General features: G+C 39.4%; 1 protein-coding gene and 1 long non-coding RNA gene across 5 annotated transcripts in view; one reads left to right on the forward strand and one right to left on the reverse strand.

Moving 5' to 3' along the window:
- Positions 1–21,912, forward strand: part of LOC310846493 — a 110,830-nt gene extending 88,918 nt beyond the window's left edge. Inside the window, exons 3-8 of one of the 3 annotated variants that reach the window (XR_014565338.1) lie at positions 1,199–1,276; positions 3,515–3,627; positions 15,328–15,493; positions 16,158–16,368; positions 16,517–16,668; positions 19,220–21,912. This is a non-coding gene — a long non-coding RNA (uncharacterized lncRNA). Of the gene's footprint in view, positions 1–1,198; positions 1,277–3,514; positions 3,628–15,327; positions 15,494–16,157; positions 16,369–16,516; positions 17,844–19,219 lie in introns of those variants that run through there. The other 2 variants (XR_014565337.1, XR_014565339.1) reach the window with 2 other exon arrangements.
- The window catches only part of NEGR1 (neuronal growth regulator 1), a 451,249-nt gene that overhangs the window by 17,269 nt on the left and 407,133 nt on the right, over positions 1–26,847 (reverse strand). The gene's annotated exons all lie outside the window — the stretch shown is intronic.

Consider the following 26,847-nt stretch of genomic DNA (forward strand, 5'->3'; position numbering starts at 1 on the left):
TCCCTGTTGTTTCCGTATTTTCTGCTCTTATTTCTCTGTGTTTTCCTAAATCTCTGTTGCTCTTCCTGTTGTGTTTCCTAAATCTCATTGTTGTGGTTATATTTATTTATATCCCACCTTTCTCCCTGATGGGACCCAAGGTGGCTCACAGCTAAAATAGAAACAGCTAAAAAGAAAAGGCAACCATTGGAAAAAAATAAATAAAAATGCACAGGGTTGCACTGTAAAACATTATCTTAGACATGGGAGGGAAAAGTAAATTTAAAAGAAACATATATACTCTCTACTCTGGTGAAAACCATGTTCTGTAGTTAACATAGCATGTAGAAGAGGAGTTCAAGAAGCAAAGGTGACTATCTTTACTTCCATGGTCTCTCCGAGAAGCAAGGCTGTCCAAAATGTCTGCAAAGCTTTGAAGAACTCTGCGTTTATTTATTTTTGTTGTTAAAACACAGCAGTGGAAAATTTATTTAATAGGCAAAAGTTTGTTAAACATTTTTTAAAAAATCTACATTGCTATGCTTTAACAGCAGCAACAACCACCCTAGAGCTGTTCAGAACTCTGCAGGCAGCTGGCTAGGTTCATGTTGCAATGGAAGACACCAACAAGCTCTGGAAAGGTCCGAAGCTGCAAAAATCCACACGCAAAGATACACACCACTCAGCGAACGTTTAATTATGTTTAGGTAAGAGGAAGAAGAGACAAGCCCCCACTCCCTCTCAAAAAATGTGAATCTTACCAAGTTTTAGCAGGTGTGATACGGGCATTGTGCTAATATGGATTATGGAGGAACTTTCCCAAGGAAAAAAATCCTCTAAACTGCCTGCAATTTAGCAGACATAATCCACTCTGGATAGGCTTCTATGCTTGTAAATTTCACCTACTTTGGCCAAAGTAGGGGGGGATTTTTAGATTCCGCATTATAGTGAATGAGGAATAGAGAGATTCATTTTATACAGAGTGGCACAGAACCTGAATTACAGACTTAAGTGGAAAAAACACAGAGCAACTCAGAAAAAATTGAATTAAAAGAAACATATAGATACAAGGTAATATTGGGGCCACCACACATTTCTACTAAATATGCCTTTGGTCTAATCAAGCAAGATGCTTCTTATGTTCTATTCTTGGAACTAGATTGTTCCTGGTCCACCCACAGGATCTATGATCTTAATATTCATGCTCTCTAAATTTCAGGTGCCAGTATCAGATACAAATGCTCTCTCATCTTCCAGTCAATCAAGGACTTTCATCTTTCAATAGCGACCTAAATAAGTAAGTTTGAAAAACTAATGCTTCCTTGGCAATACTTGTAATGCATTGTGTTACCCAGGTATACTTCTGCAATATTGAAATTGGTGCTTTATAGTTCTGAGTTTGGTGAATTTGGTGGTCAGGCTGCTCAGGCCAGATGGTCTGAGCATATTACATAAATCCTGGCCCTCTTACACTGGTTCCCAATTAATTTCCAGATCCAGTTCAAAGTTCTGATTTCGACCTATAAAGCCCTAAAAATATTTTCCTATGAAAATACTGTGAGTGAGCATAGAGAGCTTCCTCTCCCAGGATTCTCTTTAAAGGTATCAGAGAAATAACAGGTAACCCAATAGAGCTTCATGTCAATTTGTAAGATTGCATTAATCATCATAACAAATAAATATACCTGAATATTTGCTAATTAAAGGTCCTTTCTGAACTTAGCAGAGTATGAAACACAAGAGAGGCAATAAAATTAATGGAAGAAATACACAAAAGTTCATCCCATTTTGTTTGCTTTGTGGTGCTGCAGTCCCCTGAGTTGGCAATTTAATTGTGTTTTGAATAGCAGACCTAAAAATTTCCCTCATTTCCTTGTAAGAGAAGTCAGAAGCACAGCTGTCACGCTCTTGACAATTTCCAATTTGTGTTGAGTTATTTGCTTCTTATTATGCACAGAGTATGACATGAACAAAACATCACTTTAACTCCTTCTTGGGAATCTTCACCTAATATAATAAATTTACAGAATATAAAATCAAGGCCCCAATTCGGGAACTTTCATTTGCATGAGCAATTCCCTCAGCTTTAAACACTTTGTAGGCCTCACTAATCACCTGAATTTTCAATGTTGCTGAAGCAAATGGAGTTCTCTTTTACACTTTCCTTCCTTTGATTACAAAGCAAAGTTAAATTAGAAATCAGTATGACAAACCAACCTTTCATTTAGATCAAAAATCAAGCTAGGAAGATCAAGCATACTGTAGGTGGTATTTCATCTTATCATATTAAAACAGTTTCCTCAATTTACTACATAATCTGGACTGTTGTGACTTCTTAAGCAAGCAGAAAATTATGCTAATCTGCTTTCCTTCATATGAACTTCAAGCTTAATAAATCATATCCAGATTGTACAAATGCAAACACATCAGATCTACAATGCATCTGTTTTATTTTTATTTTTTAATGTAATATTAGAAAGGTAATTCAAAGTAAGTAAATGAAATATTCATATTTCTTCTGGTAGAGTGGATTCAGCAGCTGGTAAAAGACAAACTTCAGTGCCTGACACCCACAACCTGTTGACACCAGACCTTTTATCTTCATAGAATCATAAAATCAGTGGGGCTTCTGGTATTGCCAAGCATTCACAAGACTGGCTTATTCCCAGAACTGAAGCATACAAATCTACAAAATAAAAACCCAGCAATGCTGTTTTAGTACTAATTGCACTAATCTTGAGAAGGATTTAAAAACAACAACAAGAAAGTGCAGATTTAAATGCTTATCCCAATGTTTACCTGTTAATGCAGAAACAGGACAAAATGGACTTCAAGGTACATAGATATGGATATGATTAAAAATAAACTGAACAGTCCACCCCTTTTAGTGGGTCTGCATGTGGATTTAATCTTAGAGCTACCAAACTTGTAAGCCAGCTGAAGCACAAAGCCAACGTCTTTTTCACCAGTGTGATTGCTTACTGTTGCTGTTAATTATGCACCCTTCACCCTAAGGTGGATTACAACATTAAAACACAATCTTAATAACAGTTTAAAACAACCTATAATCACAAAAATAAGTTGGATCCTGAAAAAATAAATAAATAAAGATATAGTTATTAAATTTATATACCGCTCTATACTCGCTCTATGCTCAGGGCGGTTTGCAAGATAAAATCAGAAAATAAAACCACAAAGTAGATAATCAAAATCAAAACAAAAACATCCCAATAACTCCCCTCCCATCTGTCTGTCTATCTATCTATTGCACCGAGCCAGCTTTTAGTTAGTGCAGTATCTGTATATTAAAGTATATATTCTTGGGAAACTGTTAACCTGAATTATACTTCTAATAATGTTTTAAATTGCATATCAGTTGCATATTGATTTCGGTGTATGTACAGTTTTAACTTTTGTTTTGCTTTGGGAGAAACCCAGTGAACTCCTGTTTTCGGAGGTGATAGGAACACAGTTAATAAATTCACCCCACTTACCCAGGAGTATGCTTCACTGACTTTAATAGGACTTGTTTCAGAGTAGACATGGTTGGAACTGCTGCCTAAGATAGCCACCAGACACAACAGAAGTGCTAGTTCCTGTTGCTATGGGCCCGTGACCAGCTATTCTGTGTTGAACCAATTAAAACAAGTAAGCCTGGTTTCCTTTCATAGTATTCATGAGTCTCCTGTTCCACATATTATCCTCACAACACTGAGACATAGACTGACAGTGAATAGCCCAAGGACACCCAGGGAGTGGCGATTTTAACCCTGGCTTCCTACACTCTTGTCCATTTAATATCCTTCCACATTTTGGGAAGAGGCATAGAAATGAATAAGTTAGGGATAATCTTTTTTTGATAGGGCTGATAGTTTGGGGGAGAGCTGGTTAACAGCTCTGTGTGTCACTTAAGACTAACCAATTCATTCTCCAGTAGTATTTGGGAGCCATTCCTATGGAATTTAATGGGGCTTACTTCTGAGTAACATATGCTTACTGTGATGCCAGGGACCCCTTCTAGAACAAGGCTAGACAGTTTTCAGTTGAGTTATGCACTTAGCACTTTAGTATTCACACTTTTGCAAGGGAGGAGGATGGGAAGAAAACCAGAACTTGGTCCCACCCATGTGACTTCCTTGATCTGACTCATTTGGCCTTATTGGCCCAGCCTACATGACCTCCTTGGCCACAGGTGACCCACCAGTTCCACAGCTTACTAGCAGCCATCGTCTAAACATATTTTAGTTCTTGAATGTTCATTTTCTGCAGCATCTATTTTTGTTAATTAGGCTGCTGGCAGCAAAGCACTACGTTGAGAGACATTTGGGTTAGATCTCTTCAATTTCAAAGAGCTGTGCTACTTCCCATCCCTTTATAATCATCCTCAAATTGGAAAACATACGGATATGTTATTCTTAAGAACCCTAAAAGTATTCAAATTAGATGTGAAGGTCAAGTGACTGTTTGTTAAATAACTAGTAAATATAGCAGAAACCTAATTCTGCTTAGCTTAAAATGATGCCTGGAATGAGAATTTATTATGAGAACATCTTGGTGTCGGTTGTGGGATTGTGACTGCCTTGGGGCTAAATCAACCTTAAGGAAGTCTGGCTATTAGGAAAAGAAAGAAAAAGAAACCTAAGAGACCAGATGCTAGTTCATTTTGTAGCTTGCCAAATCTCTGAGGCATGATGTGTGGTGAGTGATCTATTGGAATGTGCTGCCATCTGGGAAGTCCACTAGGCACAGACTCCTTGTCTTGACCTCTCCAGCTGTTCCTTGCTTTTCTCTATCTGTATACAGTATTTAAATTAATACCCCTTTATCAAATCTCCCTGTCAAACAAGTGGCATCAACAGCAGTACTACCGCACTAAGAGACAAGACACTAGCCATGCTGTCTTTCTAAACTCCACATTAAATCATTTAAAAACTTTTGGAGATTCCCCTCCTCCCCCAGGCTTCCTACTGCAGCCTGAAGATGAATCCCCTGAAACATGTGAAAACATCAAACATTGTGTTTGATGTTAGCTTATTTGTCCATTCTAATACAGGTACTGGAATGGGGAACCTTGGGCCTGGAGACCAAATGCCTCCCTCTCTGAGTCATCCTTGGAGCTCTCTTCAAACCACACACCCATCACCGACTAGGGCTGGGTGACAACTGGTTTTCAATATTGTGATATATCACCAGCTAAACATTGTGATATATTGATGTATCACGGTATCTGAAATAAGGAAGGAGCTACACAAAGGCGAACAGGACAATGTCTTGGCAACTGCTACTACTTAGGGGTCTAAAATTGATAAAAGATATTATCTATCACCTCATGGTCACTTTCAGCAGCAGGCAAGCCAAAATGCACCCAAATGAGACTTTTGGTTTGGGGCTTGTCTACCAAGTGGTGGTATTCAGCACAATCCAAAGTATGGGGATAAGTCATAGTGAATACAAATAATCTGGGACTGCCAGACTTCCAGCAAGTCTACTAAGTAGCAGCAGCCTGGCGGCAGGGGCACAATAATCAGCAATCTGCGAAGCATCGCCACAGCAGTGGACAGCAGCGGCAGAAGCATTGGCAGCCTGCGAGGCCTTGTCGTGGCGGCGGCAGTAGTGGCGGCCTGCAAGGCCTTGCAGTGGGGGCAAGAGACAGTGGCAGAAACAGCTTGCCTGATGATGAAGCTGACTGTGTAATGATTGGTCATGTCATTTATCCGATTTAGACCCTTAAGTAGTAGAAGTTGCCAGGACATTGTCCTGTTCGCCTCTGTATAGTTCCATCCTTATTTCAGACACTGTGGTAGATTGCAATGTTTAGCTGCTGAAACCATTGCAGTGTTTAGCTGGTGAGGTATCGCAGTGTTGAAAACCAGTTATCGCCTAGCCCTTACACACATTGTGATTCGTGATATATTGCCAGTTCTAATACAGTGGTAGGGACGCGGGTGGCACTGTGGGTAAAACCTAGGACTTGCCGATCGCATGGTCGGCGGTTTGAATCCCCGCGGCGGGGTGCGCTCCCATCGTTCGGTCCCAGCGCCTGCCAACCTAGCAGTTCGAAAGCACCCCCGGGTGCAAGTAGATAAATAGGGACTGCTTACCAGCGGGAAGGTAAACAGCGTTCCGTGTGCTGCGCTGGCTTGCCAGATGCAGCTTGTCACGCTGGCCACGTGACCCGGAAGTGTCTATGGACAGCGCTGGCTCCCGGCCTATAGAGTGAGATGAGCGCACAACCCTAGAGTCTGGCAAGACTGGCCCGTACGGGCAGGGGTACCTTTACCTTTAATACAGTGGTACCTTGGTTTGCATACGTCTTGGTTTGCATACATTTTGGATTACAAACACGTCAAACCTGGAAGTGTGTGTCCCGGTTTGCAACCTTTTTTTGGATTACAACCCATTTTTTTGGATTACGGACAAATTTCTTTTGGAGGCCCCATTGGCAAAAGCGTGCCTTGGGTTACAACCTGTTTTGGTTTACAAACGGACCTCCAAGGTACCACTGTATTATGAAACAATTATCATGATGTGAACTTTAAACCAATGTTGGAGGATATACCGCTATATCGCCCAGCCCTATCACTGGCCTTACTTTGCACCCTTCTTGAGTGCTTTCGCCTGCTGGAATGCTCTAAGAGTGTCTCTTGCTTGTCTGTATATGGAGGATAGGAGTTTGCCTAGGAACTAGCCTACTGTACGGATCTATTAATCAACCTAAAATCCTAATTGTTGGCTTCAGAAAAAGAGGCACAATAAATATCTTGGCATTAAATAAAACTCTCCACCATGGATCACTTAACCATTCTTCCTGCAAAGGAATAGCTGCCTGCATTGCATCATAAGGCATATACAAACAATTATATATCTTTAGGGAAAAGGGCTTGCTGTTACAATATAGGCTTAGGCACAGTGGGACTCTACCCTAGTTGGTATTTTCCAGATGATAATGAAAGACAAATAATATATAATAAGCACTTATGCCTATTTTCCTGATAAAAGCACTACCTAATATTTGCTAGATAGACTATGCAGCTTTGGAATTGCAATTCAGTTGCAAGTGATAAAGTGTAGTCATTATGTGCTGTGTTCAACATTGCTACCTTACATTATTTAGCAGATATATGTAAAGATGAAGTAAAATTTAGCTTGGATGTAGGCTGCTGAGTCTGCTAATGACATCTTTGTTGCAATAGCTGAAAGAGAGAGGGAAATGTTGGTGTTAAAGTCTGTTATATTAATATAGAAGGATCTTCCCCCCCACAAGATAAGCCTCAGGTTTGGAGAAGGTATAATTGCCATGTAGTGAAATAAGACCAATCCTTAAAATAAGTAATGAAGGAGAGAAGGATTTTGATAAAGTAGTATCTTGTTATCATTCAGAGTGCAAATTGTTTTATCTTCAATTAGTGAATTCTGCTATTGGTAAAGATAGATCACATATAGGCAAGCATGCCATTTTTAGTCCTTGGGGGAGAGTACCCTTGCTTTATTAAAGGAAGAAGCTAACAGTATTAGTTTCCATAACTTCCTGGCCAGGAGGTTATTAAAGTCTAGGGATCTAATTTCTTCTGAATGGTTCTGCCCAACCACTGTGGACTCACGGTGTTGCACATCACTTTTACAAGGAAATCAGCACATTTTGCCTGCCTGATTTCAGCATTCTGTTCCAGGGATAGGAAATAATAGACAATATACTTTAAATGAAACTAGATACCATTCCTTGGAAAGAGTCAATATGAGCCTAATAATTTGACAGTCCTCTTGAAGAAACCTCAACCGAGTTTGCTTGTGTTTGTTATTGTAAGAGTCATAGGTCCCCCAAGAAAGATTGATTTATCCACATTTAAATCTCATTCATGCTACAATCTCTCCTTTATGATTGACATCAAATTTGATGACAAAAGCAGCATGGTTAGAGCCAAGCCTTGAAAATGAAATGTTTTTCACAAAGTATATGCATACGGTACTTGTCAAGTATCTATTTCTACTCCTACCTGTATAATCTTAAAATTTGTAAAGCTGCATTACATAAAAATATTTAAACTGGAAAGATAACTTTTAAACATCATTTTTGCTGATGAACAAAGGAGAGCAAACTACCCTATTACTATCTATTGAGAAATATAATTATAGCCCTAAATGGCACAGTATCTGAGTACACTGAGAAGCACCTCCTTCTACATGGTTCCCCCCCCCCCCCATATGCTCTGTTCAGCATGTGAGGTCTTGCTTCAGATTCCTTGCCTATCTGAGGTGGAAAGGGTGCTGACAAAATGCAGGGCATTTTCTGAGGTGATGTTCATGCGGTGGAATCTCCTTTTTGTTGAGGATCTGCCTATCCTTGACACTATATGCTTTCAGGAGCTTGATCAAACCTGGTTATGTAAAAAGGCCTTTTCACTTTTATGGGCATGCTAATCGTGTCCCACGGGGGGCCTCCCTACTATTTTGTCCATACATTATATTTTGGCTTTGGGACTGGCTGATTTGTTGTTTGCAGGAATTTCGGGCTTCCTATGTATTATTGTATTATTATGAATGCTGTTTAATGTGGTTTTTTACATACATACATACATACATACATTGCAATTATTAATGCAAACCAATTACACAGCACATGGCTTTTTCAAAGGTGTTTGTATAAACACAAAATAACCCACTTAGTTTGATTATAAATCACGAATATTAAAAGAACCACAGACTTCTGTATTTGGACTTAGTCAAGGGGTAAAACTTAACCATATGCAGGGACTGAAACAGACAGTGGATGGCTGACTGAAGGTCAGAACATATTTTTTCAAAGTAGAGACAGGGGACAACAAACTCTGCATGTCAAAAATGTTTCTTATGAGGAAAGATTGGATGATAATGGAGTTCTGAAGTCCCAATCGAGCCCTACAGATAAAATCTCTAAATATTATACTTTAGTTGAGGATTTATGACTTTTTAGAAGCTGGACAACCGTCTGTATAAAAGCACTGAATTAGAAAGTGTTGGCTCGAGATAGGAGACCTAATCTACTCAGAAAGTGTCACAACAGAATTACGAGTGTTTACACCAGATGAAAGTGTGTCAAAATGGAAAAAAAACCACACACTATAATTTATGGTTTCAAGGCCAAAATATGATAATTGAAACAGTGACCTTGGGAGAAGATCAAAAGATGGAATGCACAAAAGACCAGAACTGAAGAAACCTAGAATTGATATTCTTATATAAGTTTCTATTCATTTATCATGACTCAAACCAACAACTTGATTGATCCAGTTCAAGTAAAGTAATTTAGAAAAGGAAGGTGTGTCAAGTCAACCACATAAGCAAGGAGAAGGGGAAAGAAAAGAAGGAAAGTGGGGGAAGAAATATTCCCCCCACACAAATAAAGAAGTCCCCAGAACATTTTAACATTTAAAATTTAGTTTAAAATATGGGCAGATGATGATGATGATGAATATATATACACACACACACATATACAGACACATCTGCAACCCAGAAACTCCCTCTAGATTTTTTTTTTGTTTTAGCACTGTACACAAAAATAATGGTATTCAGGGACTGGTTCAGAGATAGTTAAGGCATGAGTTCAAATGAAATATATCCTGTCTTTCTTCAAATTACATGTCTTGAATTGAGTCTTTGTGATGAGAAATGGAAGTATTTAGGTCCATGCACACCTGTACCAGTAAGAATGATGCTAATTTATTAGCCTAATATACAGGCTATTTAAGCTAATGTAATTGAACTTCAGCCATCATACTCACCAAACTCAATGAGGGTAAAGTACATTAAATCCAAATACTTCATATTAGGCTATGGATGAGATAAGGTACCCATGCTGGGCAGCTGAAGAAAAAGTCTAGATAATTTTCACTGGAAGTTTTGAATCTTCAAAAAAAAATTTGGTTGGTTGGCATCTGTCTGTTTCGGGGACAATGGAAGAGTGCACCATTGTAGCTGAAGACAAACGGACTTCTTGCCTGAACCACCATTTTGTGATTGATGGGCCAAAGTAATATTTATTTTGGTCAAGCGGGTCCTGGGGGTACAGAGTCCAAGAACCTCTTATCTAGTCAGATTTGACAGAGAACATAACTCAGACATATTGAAACACCAACCAGACTTTTCATATTGAGACTCTTGGGAACTCAATGCATAAACACTGATTCCTGCTGCTGTAAGAAGCCATTCTGTGTTTGAATCACAATTAACATCTAAAAGCCTTATGATTCACTTCTACCCGTAACAAATTATTTACAAATCAACCCATCTGAAAACGTAATCCAAATAAATCACACTAATATGGCTACATTGAGGCATATCACACACTTTAAAGATGTTGGATTAACAGTGACTTAATTTTTTTAAATTGTACTGTGTTATCAGGCACATACAGATACCCCAAAGGTCGTAATTTTGAACATTGGTATAATAATCTGATGCAGAATGAAAGAGTGAAATGTCAGGCTGGGGGTGGGTGGGATTGGTTTGAGTTGTTGTTGTTTTGTTTGCCTATGCTAGCTGAGCCAGACTCCTAATGGCTGCTGAATATGCATTTGGGATGGAGGCATGCTGGAAGTATCCCCTCCAGTTAAGTCAAGTGGGAAGCTCTAAACTGGGATGTTCTAAGCAAGGAGCAGGGTTGAGCCAGCCTGGGACCTACTGGACCCTGAGCTAGTCTCACACTGGAGAGCCAGTGTGGTGTAGTGGTTAAGAGCGGTAGTCTCGCAATCTGGGGAACCGGGTTCGCGTCTCTGCTCCTCCACTTGCAGCTGCTGGGTGACCTTGGGCTAGTTACACTTCTCTGAAGTCTCTCAGCCTCACTCACCTCACAGAGTGTTTGTTGTGGGGGAGGAAGGGAAAGGAGAATGTTAGCCACTTTGAGACTCCTTCGGGTAGTGATCAAGCAGGATATCAAATCCAAATTCTTCTTCGTCTTCTTCACAGCCACCAGAGGCCCAGCATAGAGATCAGAGAGCTCAATCATCCTTCCCCCCACCCCACTTTCTGCCATGGCTGCTGAGATTGGCAGGGCTGCAGATATGCTGGGGAGTGGCGTCACTCCGTCACTCCTCACAGACCTGTCAGAAGCACACATTTTGGACAGCAACCTTTCATCACTGAGTTGAACTAAAGATTTGTGAGGTGGGAGAATATTACACCAACTGCCCCCCAAATTCATTCTGCTTGAGCACAGGCAACAGCCATTCTTTCATCTTGATTAAGTGAAAGCACGTTAAGCTGACTGTATTTGAAATTATGAATTTTCTACTGTGTATATAAATATAGCACAGGTATAGTAACACTGGCCTGATCAATTGCTTTGAGAGCGATCTTGAGCCATAAGACAAATTCGGCTCTCAGATTTATGGCTACTTGCTTCTCTGTACATGGCATAAAAATGAAAACAATGAATAGTCAAATTCTATCATGGTATAATGAGAATGTATTATCCCATAAAGTTCTGCAGGTAAGGTACATACATCAAATCCTCATTTTAAATTTTCTACAGCTGCACTTTGCTCAGATTGTACAGACTACGCAGTAAATTTCACATGATAAGCGTTTTGTCAGATTTTATCTTTCCTTGCCCACAAAGCAATTTTTATTTACATCCAACATCCAAACTCACTATGGCCTAAAATTATTGTCCTAGAATGTCAGTAATAAAAAAAAGTTCCTTCCAAGTTCAGTTTTAAAATATGGAATGGAAGAAATAGGAAATGAATGTATGGATTCAGGGGAACTTGAAAAAGTTGAGGCAATCTAAAAAGGCATGAAATTTCAGTTTTTGTTTTATTTTATGCCCTTTAACCAGTATCCTTGAAGTAAATTTTTTGCCCTTGAAGAGAAGATGGGCTCTAAACATAACAATATTGTTGGAAAGTCACATATATTGGTAGCCTCTTGGGTAGGTCTTTTTCTGACACCTGGAGTTTCTGGAGTGAAAAAAGGTGAATATTTGTTACACTAGGTGCATGTTTGTGGACAGGTTTACTGCAGATTTTAAAAATATTTACAGTACTATTCACTTCTACTAGTAAAAATAAAACTGCACGAATAAGTACATACCTAGATAAAACAAAGCTAAACCTTAAATTTGTGACAGTAGTACTTCCCCATCAATCCAACTTATCCAAACAATTTGTTGTGGCTCAGTTTGTATCAGTGCCACACAGCTGTAGATTTATGCAGTGGTTCTGTTTGGTCACAACTCAACACACGTATTGTAAATATATATTTAGGAAGGCATAGTACTTGTAATTTCTATAAACATTCACATTCATATATTCACCAGTTATTTTGAAAAGTAACTAAATATGGAATTCTTATCTATTAAATGCCGTACCAATTGTGTTTTAGGCAAGAGCAGGTGGTATGCCTTGTCAGAAAAACTATTTTTTGTTTTAAAAAGGGTACATATGTCAAATTTCATCTGCTATAATTAGACAGAAGGCTTGGTTACTGCTGTATGTTTAGCTTTTGAAGGGCCTCCAGATTATTAAACTAAATTGACTTGGCTTGTCGACTGAAAGCTGAGATAACATACGCTGCATAGTAACAGAACTCTTCAGTGGGAAAAGTTGTTCTCTCAATAAAATTTTAGTGACACCATCATAAAAAATGTTGAATTGGATATCTGAAGTCAAACCAAAATGTAGTTTGAATTTTTCTCTCAAGGTATTATCCATTCAAGAAAACGCAGTTGATTAAAATCATGATCACCTCAACAACCTCTAATGATCTAGTGGCTGCATTTCATTCACAAAATAAAGCCATTCAAACTATGTTCCATGTCAGACAAAGTACATCATAAAGGGATTGTAATTTACAGTTCACAGGCAATTATTATTATGTAAATAAAAAATCTCAATAAGCACTCTTCTCTTTTTGAACAAGAAAAAGCTCCAGGGACAATGCTATAGGGTTTCACTTATTCTTGGATGAAAGGTCACTGGAAACATGGAGCGAGATCCAATGCAATGTTAGTGTAAGAAGTTGAAGAGTTGACATTGTTGCACATCTGGTAGAACGTGGTAACACAAGCTCCCCTGTCTCCAAGTATAACTGCAGTTGAACTACAGTGGTACCTCGGGTTACAGACGCTTCAGGTTACATACGCTTCAGGTTACAGACTCCGCTAACCCAGAAATAGTACCTTGGGTTAAGAACTTTGCTTCAGGATGAGAACAGAAATCACGCAGCGGCAGCACAGCGGCAGAAGGAGGCCCCATTAGCTAAAGTGGTGCTTCAGGTTAAGAACAGTTTTCAGGTTAAGAACGGACCTCTGGAACGAATTAAGTTCTTAACCAGAAGTACCACTGTATAGGTAAAGATAAAGGACTCCTGGATGGCTAAGTACAAAGGAGACTATGGGATGTGGCACTCATCTCGCTTTCAGACTGAGGGAGCCAGCGTTTGTCCCCAGACAGCTTTCCGGGTCATGTTGCCAGTAGTACCTATTTATCTACTTGCACTGATGTGCTTTTGAACTACTAAGTTGGCAGGAGCTGGGACAGAGCAACAGGACCTCACCCCATCACATGGATGCACTATAATAGGGCAAACCAAAACCATGTCCTCCAGATGTATGGAACTACAACTCCCATCAGCCCCAGCTAGCATGGCCAATTGCTGGGGGGGATGGGAGTTGTAGTCCAAAACATCTGCAGGGCATGGGTTTGGCTAGCCCCACACCATGTGTTTTTCAAGCGCAAGACACTCCCAGGATTTGGCTGCTGCACAGTGCCAAGAATAGGGATCCTACTAGCAGAATGGCTGTTGTACAAACAGGCTGTCAAAACTGCAATGGTACCTCGGGTTAAGTACTTAATTCGTTCCGGAGGTCTGTTCTTAATCTGAAACTGTTCTTAACCTGAAGCACCACTTTAGCTAATGGGGCCTCCTGTTGCTGCCGTGCCGCCGGAGCCTGATTTCTGTTCTTATCCTGAAGCAAAGTTCTTAACCTGAAGCACTATTTCTGGGTTAGTGGAGTGTGTAACCTGAAGCGTATGTAACCCGAGGTACCACTGTATATACATAAGCACATGTGTCAGATAATGCTAGCATGTAAAACCAGTTTTCCCCAAAACAAACAGTATTCTCTTGGAGCCCCTTTTGGTTAACTGCAGTCATCTGCAAATCTCAGACCAGTTTCTTTCCGACTATAGTGGAACTAATTGCCCAGCATCAACCAGTCCATCAATCCATCAGTCAATTTCCTTACTTTCTTTACATACACAAACAAACCAGATTGCTGATCTCAGCTCCACGCTGCCTGAATAGTGGCTAGGAAGACAGACCTGGAAACATTGTCCATTTTTAAAGCTCCTCTGCTGCTATAATTTAGATTTTCTATATCTTACCTAACATATATATACTGTACATTATGGTAATTCCACATTTTTTAAAAATAAAATGTATGAAATATATGAAAAAGGTTATAAATGAATCATGTACCAAAGGGAAATACATTATTATATTTTTATTGTGCGGGCGTTTTATAAAATAACATTTTAAAATGCCATTTTCCTACCAGACACCACACAGTAACTTCTCATTTCAATATATGCACCATCATTTGTAGCCGATTGCCCTCACACTACTTTCAAACCCAAAGTACAGTGGTACCTCGGGTTACAGATGCTTCATTTACAGACTCCACTAACCAAGAAATAGTACCTCGGTTTAAGAACTTTGCTTCAGGTTGAGAACAGAAATCGTGCAGCGGCGGCAGCGGGAGGCCCCATAAGCTAAAGTGGTACCTCAGGTTAAGAACAGTTTCAGGTTAAGAATGGACCTCCAGTAAGAATTAAGTTCTTAACCTGAGGTACCACACTGTACTTTACCCTGTCAAAGCACATTTAACTGTAAATCCCTGTTATAAGATACTACTTTTTCTAGAACTACAAAAAAGAACAACCAGCAACTCTATCTACTTGAGCACAGTGGTTTCAACTTTAAATCAAGCCATCAGCACTTGAAAACAATAATGGAAAAATAAATGAGATTTATCCAATTTATTGTGAGTGGTATATTGGTAAGAATGGGACTGCATAATGAGAGTCCAAGTCCAAGGATGAAGACCTAAAGGGAAGAATGGGGTTGAAAAAACAGATCACTATATACTCCCACAGTAGACCTCCCGTGAGTTCTTGTACAGCATGATACATATTAAGTTGACAGCAAATTCTGCAGGTATATGATCCATGTTAGGAAAGGTAGCTCATGAGGGAGAAAGAAAGACAGGACAGAAATTCTGTTTTCCATTGTCTCTTGGCATGGCTTGTGTCATTGTCACATATTTTCCTTTGTATGTAAATATGGAATGCATTGACTTCTATTTTTTAGAGACCCTTTTTCAGACACAGAAAAATCTGCTTCAAGACTGCTTCAAGACAGTGTTGGCATTTTTAAAATTCTTGGAAGTATTTCAGAGGCGAATTGTTTAGAAGACTCAAATAAAAATTCCAGTAATGATGACAGAAAAATGGGGAAATTGCACACTTTACGACAGGTAATTCTCAATACCGTTGCTCATTATAACCTGTTTTTATCAAAATGTGGAGAGTTGACCATCGTTAATCTAACTAAATCTAAAACATGCAACACACATTTGAGGAAGACACTAGGTCAACATAAACATTTCCCTACTTCATACTACCTAAAGGAAAACAAGCAATTATTTTTACAGCCTTTGCTGTGCTTTAAATACTAATGATGATTTACAACCAAGGAGAAAAGAGGCTGATTTTCTTCAGTTTGCAAGATTAAAGATAGATAGATAATATTCTAGACTGAGATCAGAGAACCTACCCCTAAAAAAATATTATTTAGACTGTTATTTGTTGCTTAGTTGTCATATCCACACACCCAGAATGATATGTGACAACCATGGGGTTTGTCCTAGCTTTATTAACAACAGATCTGAAACAGGCAGAGAAACAGCAGCTTAGAAGTATGGATGGTATAAATCTAGCCAGCTAGCAGAAACTGCTAACTGGCTGAGAAAGGGCAGTATTTGCCCCACACTTAATATTCATTCTGTAGGCATGTCGGAAGGGCAAATCTAGTCCCCGCTAAATGTGGCAGAATGGCATCTTCATACTTGAAAGGTTAACCAGCCTTTTCCCCATTTTCTCCCCTGAATTGTTCAACTGAACCTGGAATGCTATGTGCAGGAGTTTTTGCTTTTTGCAGATGTGGGACCTGGAAACGGAACTCTAGACACCCTGGGCATCAGCTTAAGAGAACCGAGTGCTGGAGAAAACTGACATTTTGCTTCACAAGATATAGATCTATTTGTGGATCCCAGAGTCACCATGCGTACATCCTATGTTCTGCTTCTAACATAGATGAGATGAGAACTATGTGCCTTCAAGGCAGACTGAGGTGAGATATTTAGAATTCAGGAATGCTTAATTAATACTTCTTATGATATAGTAATGGTATATAATTTATTGTGTGACCCATCCATCCATCCATCCATCCCTCCCTCCCTCTCTCTCTCTCTCTCTCTCTCTCTCTCTCTCTCAAATAGGTAGATATCTGAATGCTCAGGGAAACCCTGAGGTTTGCAGAAGTACCAAAACACATAAAAGCCTTCAGGAGACACACAGACCCCTGAAAAGCTCAACAGTGGGGCTTGAACATGGACAGTGAACATCAGGAGCATGAAATGTTGGGTATATTGTATATATTGTATACACACACTGACACCTCAATATAGTTTCTTTACTCTATTTTTCCACTAGCCCTGTGTCTCTGTGTGAAGTCCAGCCTGCAGTCCTGGGATGGTATCAGTCAGATTTTTGTTGTTTGTAGCCAATGGCCATTACAATGTAAACCAAACAAAGGAAGTAAACCAAAACTAAGTTAAATATATAGGGTTCCTTCTCAGAGTAGGCTCATTGAAATAAATGAACCTCAACCAGTCCTGTTTGTTAATTTCAGTGAGTCAACACTTAGTAGGACTAGCTTTGAATATCACCCACAGATTTTTGGACATGCAAGTTGTAAAAAAAAAAGTAAAAAAAAAGTTCCTCCAATCTTTGAAAATCATTAAAATTAAAAATCCCCTTGGCAGTGCCCATGGGTCAAAAAAGTGGCCGGTGATTTTCTCACTGCTCAGTGCATATTAAGCTAGCCTATAGGTAGAAAACTCATCTACATCATCCAGTAAACACCTAATTTTGAAATAATCTGATTGGCCCTCTAGAAAATTCTGAAATAAATAAAGGAATCTATTTTTAGGTGAATTGTACAAAGGACAATACAGGATATGGTAAACAATGCCTGATTCACATATACAGGTCATTTATTGGCCTGTTTAAGAATTAATTAACTTAGATATTCTCTGGGCATCGTTTGAAACCTAATCTGAGTAAACACATGTCTAATAGGAAAGAAAGGTTAATTCCTGCAAATAAGCAGCCCTTTTATGGTTGGATTTAATTTTAATATACAAAAACAAGGGCTTAGAATTCTTCATATATTCAAAGTTCATTTTGGCATCTTCAGCAAACCCCATATCATAGATCTTATGGCCAAAATTGCCCCAAGATTATAGGGGAAATTGAATAACCAAGCCATTACAATGTTGTGCTCAGTCTTCTTTACTCTGCAGGTCTAAAAAAACCCCCAGTTTGGGTAGCTGTTTTCTGACATTAGTGAAAGTCCCCAGCACCCCCTGGCCAATATTTTAAAGGACATATTTGCTGTGTAAGAAACAGCAGCTAGTTTATTCAAGGAAGTAAGTGCCCTTTTTTCCATGGTCTATGAAATCAAAGGCAAATAAGACATTAACAAATGCAATATGATGTTTGGACATCTAACATATTTTTTGAATAAAACTAAACACTGATCAATTGTGCTGTGTACCTTGTCGAAGCTGGCCTGCTATGGGGAGAGGATTTGGTTCTCTTTGTCTTTATTTATGACTGCATGGCAGGAATGGCCAATGTGGTGCCCGTCAGAGATTGTTGGACTGGAACTCCTATCCTGCATGGTCAATAATTAATGGAATTGGAGTCCAGAAGCATCTGGAGGGCAGCACACTTGCTGGTTCTGTTGTATGGGATTCAAATGAACTGTAATTTTATGCTTTATAACTTTGGTCTAGGTTTGGAATGATAGGAACAGTTGTTGAGATATGTGTGCCGGGGGGGGGGGGGATTGCTCCTTGACTGCAGCTTTGACGTTGGTGATTAACATTGCACTTCAAAATATTTTTCTCCTGTTGGTGGCTTGAGAATCAAATATTGCTGCATAAACCTTCCCACCAGAGCCCTTTATTTCACTATTGGTGATTTCATATCCATGGCAATGGGCACTTTTTAGTACGTCAGATTTTGAGCTTCGGGCGAGTCTTTGCTAAGCTAGGGATGTATGACCATGCCTCATTCCATTCCAATATTCATTTTCATTTTCATTTGTTATTTTCCATTCAGCTGCAACTGGTCTATTTCACACAAGTTTGTGTTCTATTTCATCGTATGCATGTGCAGATACAGTGGTACCTTGGGTTACATACGCTTCAGGTTAATAACTTTGCTTCTGCTAACCCAGAAATAGTGCTTCAGGTTAAGAACTTTGCTTCAGGATGAGAACAGAAATCATGCTCTGGCGGCGCAGCGGCAGCAGCTGCAGGAGGCCCCATTAGCTAAAGTGGTCTTCAGGTCAAGAACAATTTCAGGTTAAGAACGGTCCTCCAGAATGAATTAAGTACTTAACCTGAGGTACCACTGTACATTTGTGGGTTGTGTGTGTGTTTTACATATTTTTTACTTAGCACACAATAGACATACATAGTTCAGCCATCAACAAATATTTACAAATTATTTACCTTCCTTGCAAGTCACTTTTCAAAGTTAATGAATTTCCAGAGTCCTGTTAGTCTTTTGCAGTAAAACTAACAGAGAGCCTTGCAATACCTCAAATACAAAGTTTATGGAATGGCTAATGGCCCATCAGAAAGCTATCTATTCAGAATTCCTATTGAATTCAATGGGGTTTGCTCCCAGGTAAGTATGGTTGCAGCCACTTTCACAACCTTGATTTCACAGTACAGCATAAAATTATCCCTCTCTAAAGCATCAAAAACAAGAAAAGCAAAGAGGCATCTGCATATAACAACGAATATGTAAATAATGCATATTGCAAAAGAGTTTGCATATCTGTGTATAATGTGTGCATGTGAAAAAGTAACATTTGTTGAAGAGAGCTAATGTCAAATCTTTCATAGCAGGAGTCTGTGCAGCAATGGGGTTGAATGGGCAAACAGAAGGAAACTCACTTGATAGTCCGTTTTCAGTGGATTCATCTGGCATCCCTATGCTAAGCTTCCTTCCTAACATTTTATAAGCTTCTTCATCCTGGCTGTGAGGAAAATTGCTGGAGAGAGATACAAATAGATTTCCTCATGGATGGTAAGATGCCCGTTTCCCACCAACAGATTGTTGTACTGTCACATATCAAAAATACTGCAGTGTTCCCAACAGAAGATAAGCTGTTAAGAAAGGCATATGGCAGCTCAACCTCATGCTGCTTCCTATTAGTTAATGGTGTGAGAATTCTCCCATCAGAATGGATCAATTTCCATAATTCATCAACTATTTCCTCAAAGTAATCATAATAAACTTCCTGAATGGGTCCAAGTCTGAATATGAATGGTTAATTATATGACAAGGGGACCATAATGAAGGAACAAGTTCACAGTTTTGAAACCTTCAAACACTGCCAACTCTACAAGTAGCTTCACCTACACCAGAAAGTAGTTCCAATAATTATTGGGTGGACAAAATACAATTTAAGTTCATTCTGTTGACCAACTTTGAACAATTTCTAGTAAATATTCACATTCATCCCCCCCCCACAAGAGGACTAGACCTTTAGCTTTTATTGTTAAAGTGAGTCACTAAGCCAATCGTACATTGATAAAATTAGAAATCAAATTGTGGAGGCTTATTAGACAGATATGGAGGCACTGCTGTTCCTAAGGTGGCTTAGCCCCTTATTAACTGTTCTGAAGCAAGCAGAAGGAAGGAAAATGAGGAGTTTCTTGCATCTTCCCTGCTGAAGGGATTTTCTCTCTTCCAACAGGAACAGTTTGCATTGAAAACTAGAAGTACAAGAGTTTAGTGAATAATGCCTTGTAACTTTAACAGCAGTGTGGCTGGCACAAATTAAACAGGGTAAGCCTTTCCTAGCATGGAAATACAATTATGGGTAAAGCTTCACTTGTTGACATTCTGCCTGTCACAAATCTCATTACTTGTGTGTAAACCAACCAACCTTATCCTTACCACCCAAACTAAAGCAGAATGCAAACTGCTGGAAGCTTCCATTGACAATTGACAATTGTACTCCATTTAAATATGTTTTTGCCTTGTGGCTCTTATTTTCAAAAATCTCTGCAAAAGGTTCAAAGCATACAATAAAAGATGCAGTTCTGAGTGGTCACCTGAAACGTTTTCTAAACTTTAAAGTGGTACACTAACTTCCCTTTGATTTAAGGAGGTAACTATTGCTCATCAACCTCCTGCTAACTTATTCATTCTATGAAGCCGCAATGTATTGATTTAAAGCACTAAACAGTCCTGGACAAACTCCATCCTACACTTTTAGCATCCCAATCAAGACATACTGGAGAAGGAGAAAGAGAAAAATTGTCTGAGTATTCCAATGTATATCTATAGGAAGAACATGACTAAAAGTATGTATCTATAGGAAGTGTTTACCTACAAGAATAACAAGAGCCACTTTTGCTCAATTACATACTGGCAAACTCAGGTTGCAGAATTAAAATGTATTTGGCACTCCTACCCGCGAAGAAGATTGGAATTTTTGCAGTATGGAAATTGATGTAAAGTTTGGAATAGCTTCCCACAAACAAATCAGAATGAATGTTTAATAAACAGCAGGTACCAGCAAACTCACAGTCCTACCCACTACAGTGAGATGTATTGCATCCGTGTTTTAATTAAAGTGCTTACTTCTGTATTTTTATGCTATAGATGTATATGCTTATGCACATTTTATCCTGTTGGTGATGCATTTCCTCTTTTTCAGCAGTGCGTAAGTGGCCACCCTATGAAGGGCAGGAAATATGTTTGTTTATATGCTAGATGTCTTAAAATGTTTATGTGAACATGGGTTTACTTTGACAGCGACCACCTTGAAAATAAAACCAATGGCCTCATCTTATCCTACAACTCAATTCTTAGTCTTCATTTAGGCTGCTCCTGCTATGCCATTGTGCAGTGTTAATTCATCTCATAGGGCTCCAGCAGAGTTGAATGGAAGCTGTACAGCCACTCCCAGTGATTTCAGCAGCCCGAAAGGGAGGGCAGAGGCATCCATGATCAATACTCAAGTCTCACACATTTTCATAAGCAGCAGAATAAATTTGAGCAACCTGCCTCAGTTATATTTTGATAAATATGCCTAGCACAAAAGTGTCAGGTTATAACAATAGCTACAAGGTGATAAATTAAAGCGGGGACAAACATATTTCAACTCTAATATGCACTGCACATACTATCAGATGTTTATGCATATACTTCTGGCACTCTGCTTCTTCAACAATAATACCTTCATTTGTTAATGTCGTGTTGGAGAAAAGTAAGAGCATTTTAATGTGCGAGTATATTTTAACCAGGATACTAATTACTCTAATTTGATAGAATTTTGTTGCATTTGCATCCCTGTCAGTTATTTATGACTTACTATAGGTAATTAGGGCTCAGGAGTTGCATTTAGAATATTGTAAATAGCTTTAAAGGCATTAGCCAAACTCCTAATTGTTAAGGGGTGTGTGTGAATTTATTAGTAGCTTGCATGCAAAATATTTGTGCATTTGACCTTTTGTAAAACATTTCTTTCCACGTTTCTAAAAGATTGGCTTCTGAAATAATTTTTCCTCAAAATAAAGTGTGACATTGTAAACAACCTCTTAAAATGAAACAGCTCATGAAAAGCTATGCATTCAATGGGAACTCTGGTTAGTTCTCCTCCTGTATCATTTCAATGGTTTGCCACATTCGGGTATAGTCATCTTGCACTTTATAAATGATAAAACAAAAAAAATTCCTTCCAGTAGCACCTTAAAGACCAACTAAGTCAGTTCTTGGTATGAGCTTTCGTGTGCATGCACACTTCTTCAGATACACTGAAACAGAAGTTTCCAGACCCTTCTATATGGTGAGAAGGTGGGGAGGGGTATTACTCAGAAGGGTGGTGGGAATGGGTGGTTGGCAGATAGCTGTGATGAGCCTGTTGACGACTCTTAATGACTGCAATAGGTCTTACAGGGAGAAGCAAGGGGTGAAAAGGTGAAAAATGGCTTTGTCATGTATAATGAGATAAGAATCCAAGGTCTTTGTTCAGGCCAGGTTTCTCCATGGTTTTAAGTTTGGTGATAAGTTGTAATTCAGCAGCTTCTCTTTCCAGTCTATTTCTGAAATTCCTTTGTAGTAAAACAGCTACTTTGAGATCTTGTATAGAATGTCCTGGGAGATTGAAGTGTTCTCCTACTGGTTTCTCTGTCTTGTGATTCCTGATGTCCGATTTATGTCCGTTTATTCTTTGGCGTAAGGTCTGGCCTGTTTGTCCAATATAGAGAGCTGAAGGACACTGTTGGCATTTGATGGCATACACAATGTTAGACGATGGAAGGAATTTTTTTTGTTTTGACTATGGCAGACCAACACGGCTACCTATCTGTTTATAAATGATAGTAACTTACACTGAGCTTTGTATCTCTGGGTCTTTGCAACCATCACTCTTCTGAACTCTGCAGAGGATTTGAAGTTAAAATCTTCTTCTTATTATTATTACTTCTTAGGGTTACTCTGTGTTAGGGATTGTCACATCTGTAAATTTCAGTTTCTCTCAGTTTCTAATTTTTCCACTCTTAAGTTCAAAAAAATGCTTTTAAATATTCCTTATGGGTTAGCTCCGCTTACAACCTAAATCCATACTCTCTGACCATCCCGAAAATCCCAGGAGTTACAACAATTTGCTCACAATTCTGGCTACATTATTGCCCCACAGAAATCCTTTTTAAAAACAACACAACACACACACACACACACACACACACACACACACATATTTCCCTGGTGGGGGCAGATACTAAAACTACCAGTGGGATAGTAGGGAGCAGAGCTCTCATGCCAACCTATTTAACTTGGTAAAGGTAAAGGGACCCCTGACAGTTAAGTCCAGTCACGAATGACTCTGGGGTTGCGGTGCTCATCTCACTTTACAGGCCGAGGAAGCTGGCGTTTGTCTGCTCTGCAGACGGTTTTTCCAGGTCATGTGGCCAGCATGACTAAGCTGCTTGGTGCAATGGAACACGGAATCCAGAGCAGCGCATGGAAATACTATTTACTTTCCCACCGGAGCGGTACCTATTAATCTACTTGCACCTTTTGGTGTGCTTTCAAACTGCTAGGTTGGCAGGAGCTGGGACCGAGCAATGGGAGCTCACCCCATTGTGGGGTTTCGAACAGTTGACCTCTTGATCGGCAAGCCCAAGGCTCAGTGGTTTAGACCACAGCGTCATCCATGTCCCTACATAACTTAGTGCTTAAAAGCAATAGAGGAAGAGGAAATGGCAGCTTACCCGGTCACAGGGTGGGTAGCTGTTGTGACCTGTCATGCCGGGCTCCTCTTCCTTGAGAGCAATGTTGGGGCTAGTTGGCTGGCTGTGGGGAATTCCCAGGCTGGCCACTGGAGATTGGTGGGCTTTTCCACAATCAGCTTATTAAAATCCTAGCCAATCTGGCACAGCCCGGTGGGTGGGGCTTGGGACGTAATGAAGTCCAGCTCTGGCCATCCCCGGGGGCCACTGTTGGCTGAAGGATGTGCTGCTTATGTAGGTGTACAGCCATCATGTGCTTTTTCTTGGCACAACCATGCCGGCCAGCAACGTTGCTCTTGGGGTTCAGGCTCTTGGGAGCGGTATCTCCTTGTGGTGTGGACTGTAGGCTGTGTTCCATGGGCAGTCAGACTCCAGCTGACATAATCACAGGAGTGTAGCCATTTTCATCCAATAAAAATTGGAGGATATAGAACACTCTACTGAGGAACTGGTGAAGTTTATGATCTTAGAGCCCAGGGGTTGTGTGTTTTTTCAGCCAGAACTCACTGGAACTCAGTTCCAGCACCTCTCAGGTGGGCACCATTGCTATTATAAGAGAACAAGGGAGGCATTCATGGTGAGCTCCAGCACCTCTTTTTCTAGAAAACAGCACCGTTAGAGCCTATTTACACCACAGACTAATTTAATAGTAAGAACTTTACTTTTCTATGGAGTCTAAGGATCTATAACAAGGAAGCATCTGTTTCCAGCATTTGTGGGCAAAAGCCATGGCTCCGTCCGGACCACTTAACCATTCTGAGAATCTTGTTCCCATGACAAAGAAGCAAGCAAGTATATGCTTTCTACAGTGATGACAACTTAAAAAGAGATGTAAAGGCGGTACCACAGATGCCTGCATGGGTCAAATTTTGTGAACTTTCCTTCTTTTGATTTGGATAATTCGGGCTTCATCCATGTGGCAACACCTATGCCAAACATTATATTATGAGAGTGGTGGGGTGTGATGCATACACTCCCTTCTTCTTTTGGTCCAACATACATTTCAAGTCAACTCAAAAAATGGTTCCATTGGTATAAAATTGATAATTCCTTAGAAAAATTGAATCATAACATTGAAAGAAGCCACCTCAACCAACTGCCTGCCTAAAGAGTCATTCATCAGCTCCACCAGACTCTGTAATCCAATCCAAAACATGCCTCAAGAAGACAGAAACCACTTCAAAAATCTATTTACAGGGCAAATCAGCCCAAATGACTTGGGATCATTGTCTATCTGACATGTTGGAGATTAAATATTTCTTTTGGTCTTAGAAATGGAAGTCATTGATACCTAAAACGTGAGCAAAACCCAACCCCCCAAGTAATCCCAAGGGAATTCCAACTGGGTGCATTTTCACATGCCAATGACTGGTCTTTAGTTGTTTCAAATCACTTTGCCCCATAATATATGAGAGACTGTAGAGAATATTCCCAGGTCCAGTGAGCCATTACTCTGTATCAAAGTAAAAACTACACAATACCCTTCAAACCTTTGTATAAATGTACTGTATGTTAAAATGTTCCCTCCAATAAAACAGGAAAATGTGTGCTTTCTTTACATCTCTGATATAGTAAAAGTGGGTCTTGTCTATTCTCCATAGTTCAGTATATTTGGTCTCCCCCAAACAAAGCAATCCAAGTAGTGCAACAGATGGGCTGGATTGACATTGCTTCAAACCAAGGCTAAAGACATTCAAGAGAAGTTTAAAAGCCAATGCAGCAATACGATGACCAAGACAAATCGCCTGCCTCTGACACACCAGGAAGAATCTTTACACTATTTTATAAAGTAGCTAACTTAAATGTTTCAACAACGTAAGGATTATTTCATATGAAAAGTGCAAAATTCTGTCAAATATCTCCAACACATATTGTGCTTAATTCTGAATATAAAAAGCGCACTGGCCTATTTTTCTTCTTGAGAGTATTTCTAGGGCACCTTATGTTTAAACTTGCACATAACACTTCATGTATCATTGCACAACATAGTAACATTGAGAGTTGCCTTGTACAGAGTCAGGACATTGGTCTGTCTTGCTCAGTAATGTCTACCCTGACAGACAGGTAAAGATGTCAGGGCTGGAAAATGGCACTGCAAGCAAGGCATGTGTTCTTTCACTGGGCTGTGGCACTTCTCCCTAACACATAAAAAGAAGGAAGTGAAAAGCAAGATACAAAGCATTTAGGGAACCTTGCCCCCATTCCAAATGTGACCTAATAATGCAGTCCTAAATATAATTTACAGGTTAGATTGTAGGGATGTTTCCAAAGTGTCATTTTACTACAAGTTTTGAGAATCACACATTCAGAAGCCTCAGTGGAATGTGTACCAGTAGTGTGCATATGAATGAGAGAAACTTCCACACATTATGTGCTTGATGGACTCAAGAATAAAGCGTGCCAGCTGGACAATTTTGTATTCGCTATTATAGTTAGTAAAACCAATGGCCACCTTTATTCTTCAACAATAAAACTACCCAGCCTTTTCATGAAAGATGATTGCAATTTCCAGTGACCTGTATATGCACTTAAAAAAGCCTCCCTATAACTAATGAAATTTTGAAGTATTTGCTCTTAAGATACAAGAGTCTTTTTATTGAAGACTCTGTGACATTAAGTATTCATGAGACCTAGAGTGAGCTCAAATACCGCCCAAGTAAAAAGTATTACAATTTTTCAACTTGATTGAAATCTCTTTTTCCTCCAAGATGTGCACCATAGCCTGCTGAGAGGGGCTATTTTTTTTTTTAAAGGCTGTAGAGATATGCAGAATACATCCAGGTACCTTAGCTGTTAGTGATCGATTTCCCTGAGCACCCTTGTCCCTCCTTTGAAATTGATTCATGATAACTGCCTCCATTTGGGTCAAACAGTATTTAACCGCTTGTAAATTTTAATTAAATGATTTGTCACTTTGAACATATAGTTTGTCATCTTGCAGCTAAGCAATGTGTCTTTATCAGAAAATGACTCAAGGGAAAGACATTCATCTACTCTGTCATTTCAACACCCATTAAGATAATTTGGTTGTCGCAGAGACGCAAACTTGGGGATTTGTAAAATGGGCTATTCCACTGTATATGAGTTGTACCACTGTGTAAAGTTTAAGAGTATAATTTGTTCTTTAATTGCATCCTAATAATTAGTTTAGCTGGGTCATTTCTCATTAGTGGATGTTTTATTTCAGTGTAGAACAAAAATGTTCTCCAGCTCTTTCTTTCTTTCTT

This window comes from Podarcis gaigeae, assembly GCF_964106915.1.
Source record: "Podarcis gaigeae genome assembly, chromosome: 6".
NCBI lineage: Eukaryota > Metazoa > Chordata > Lepidosauria > Squamata > Lacertidae > Podarcis > Podarcis gaigeae.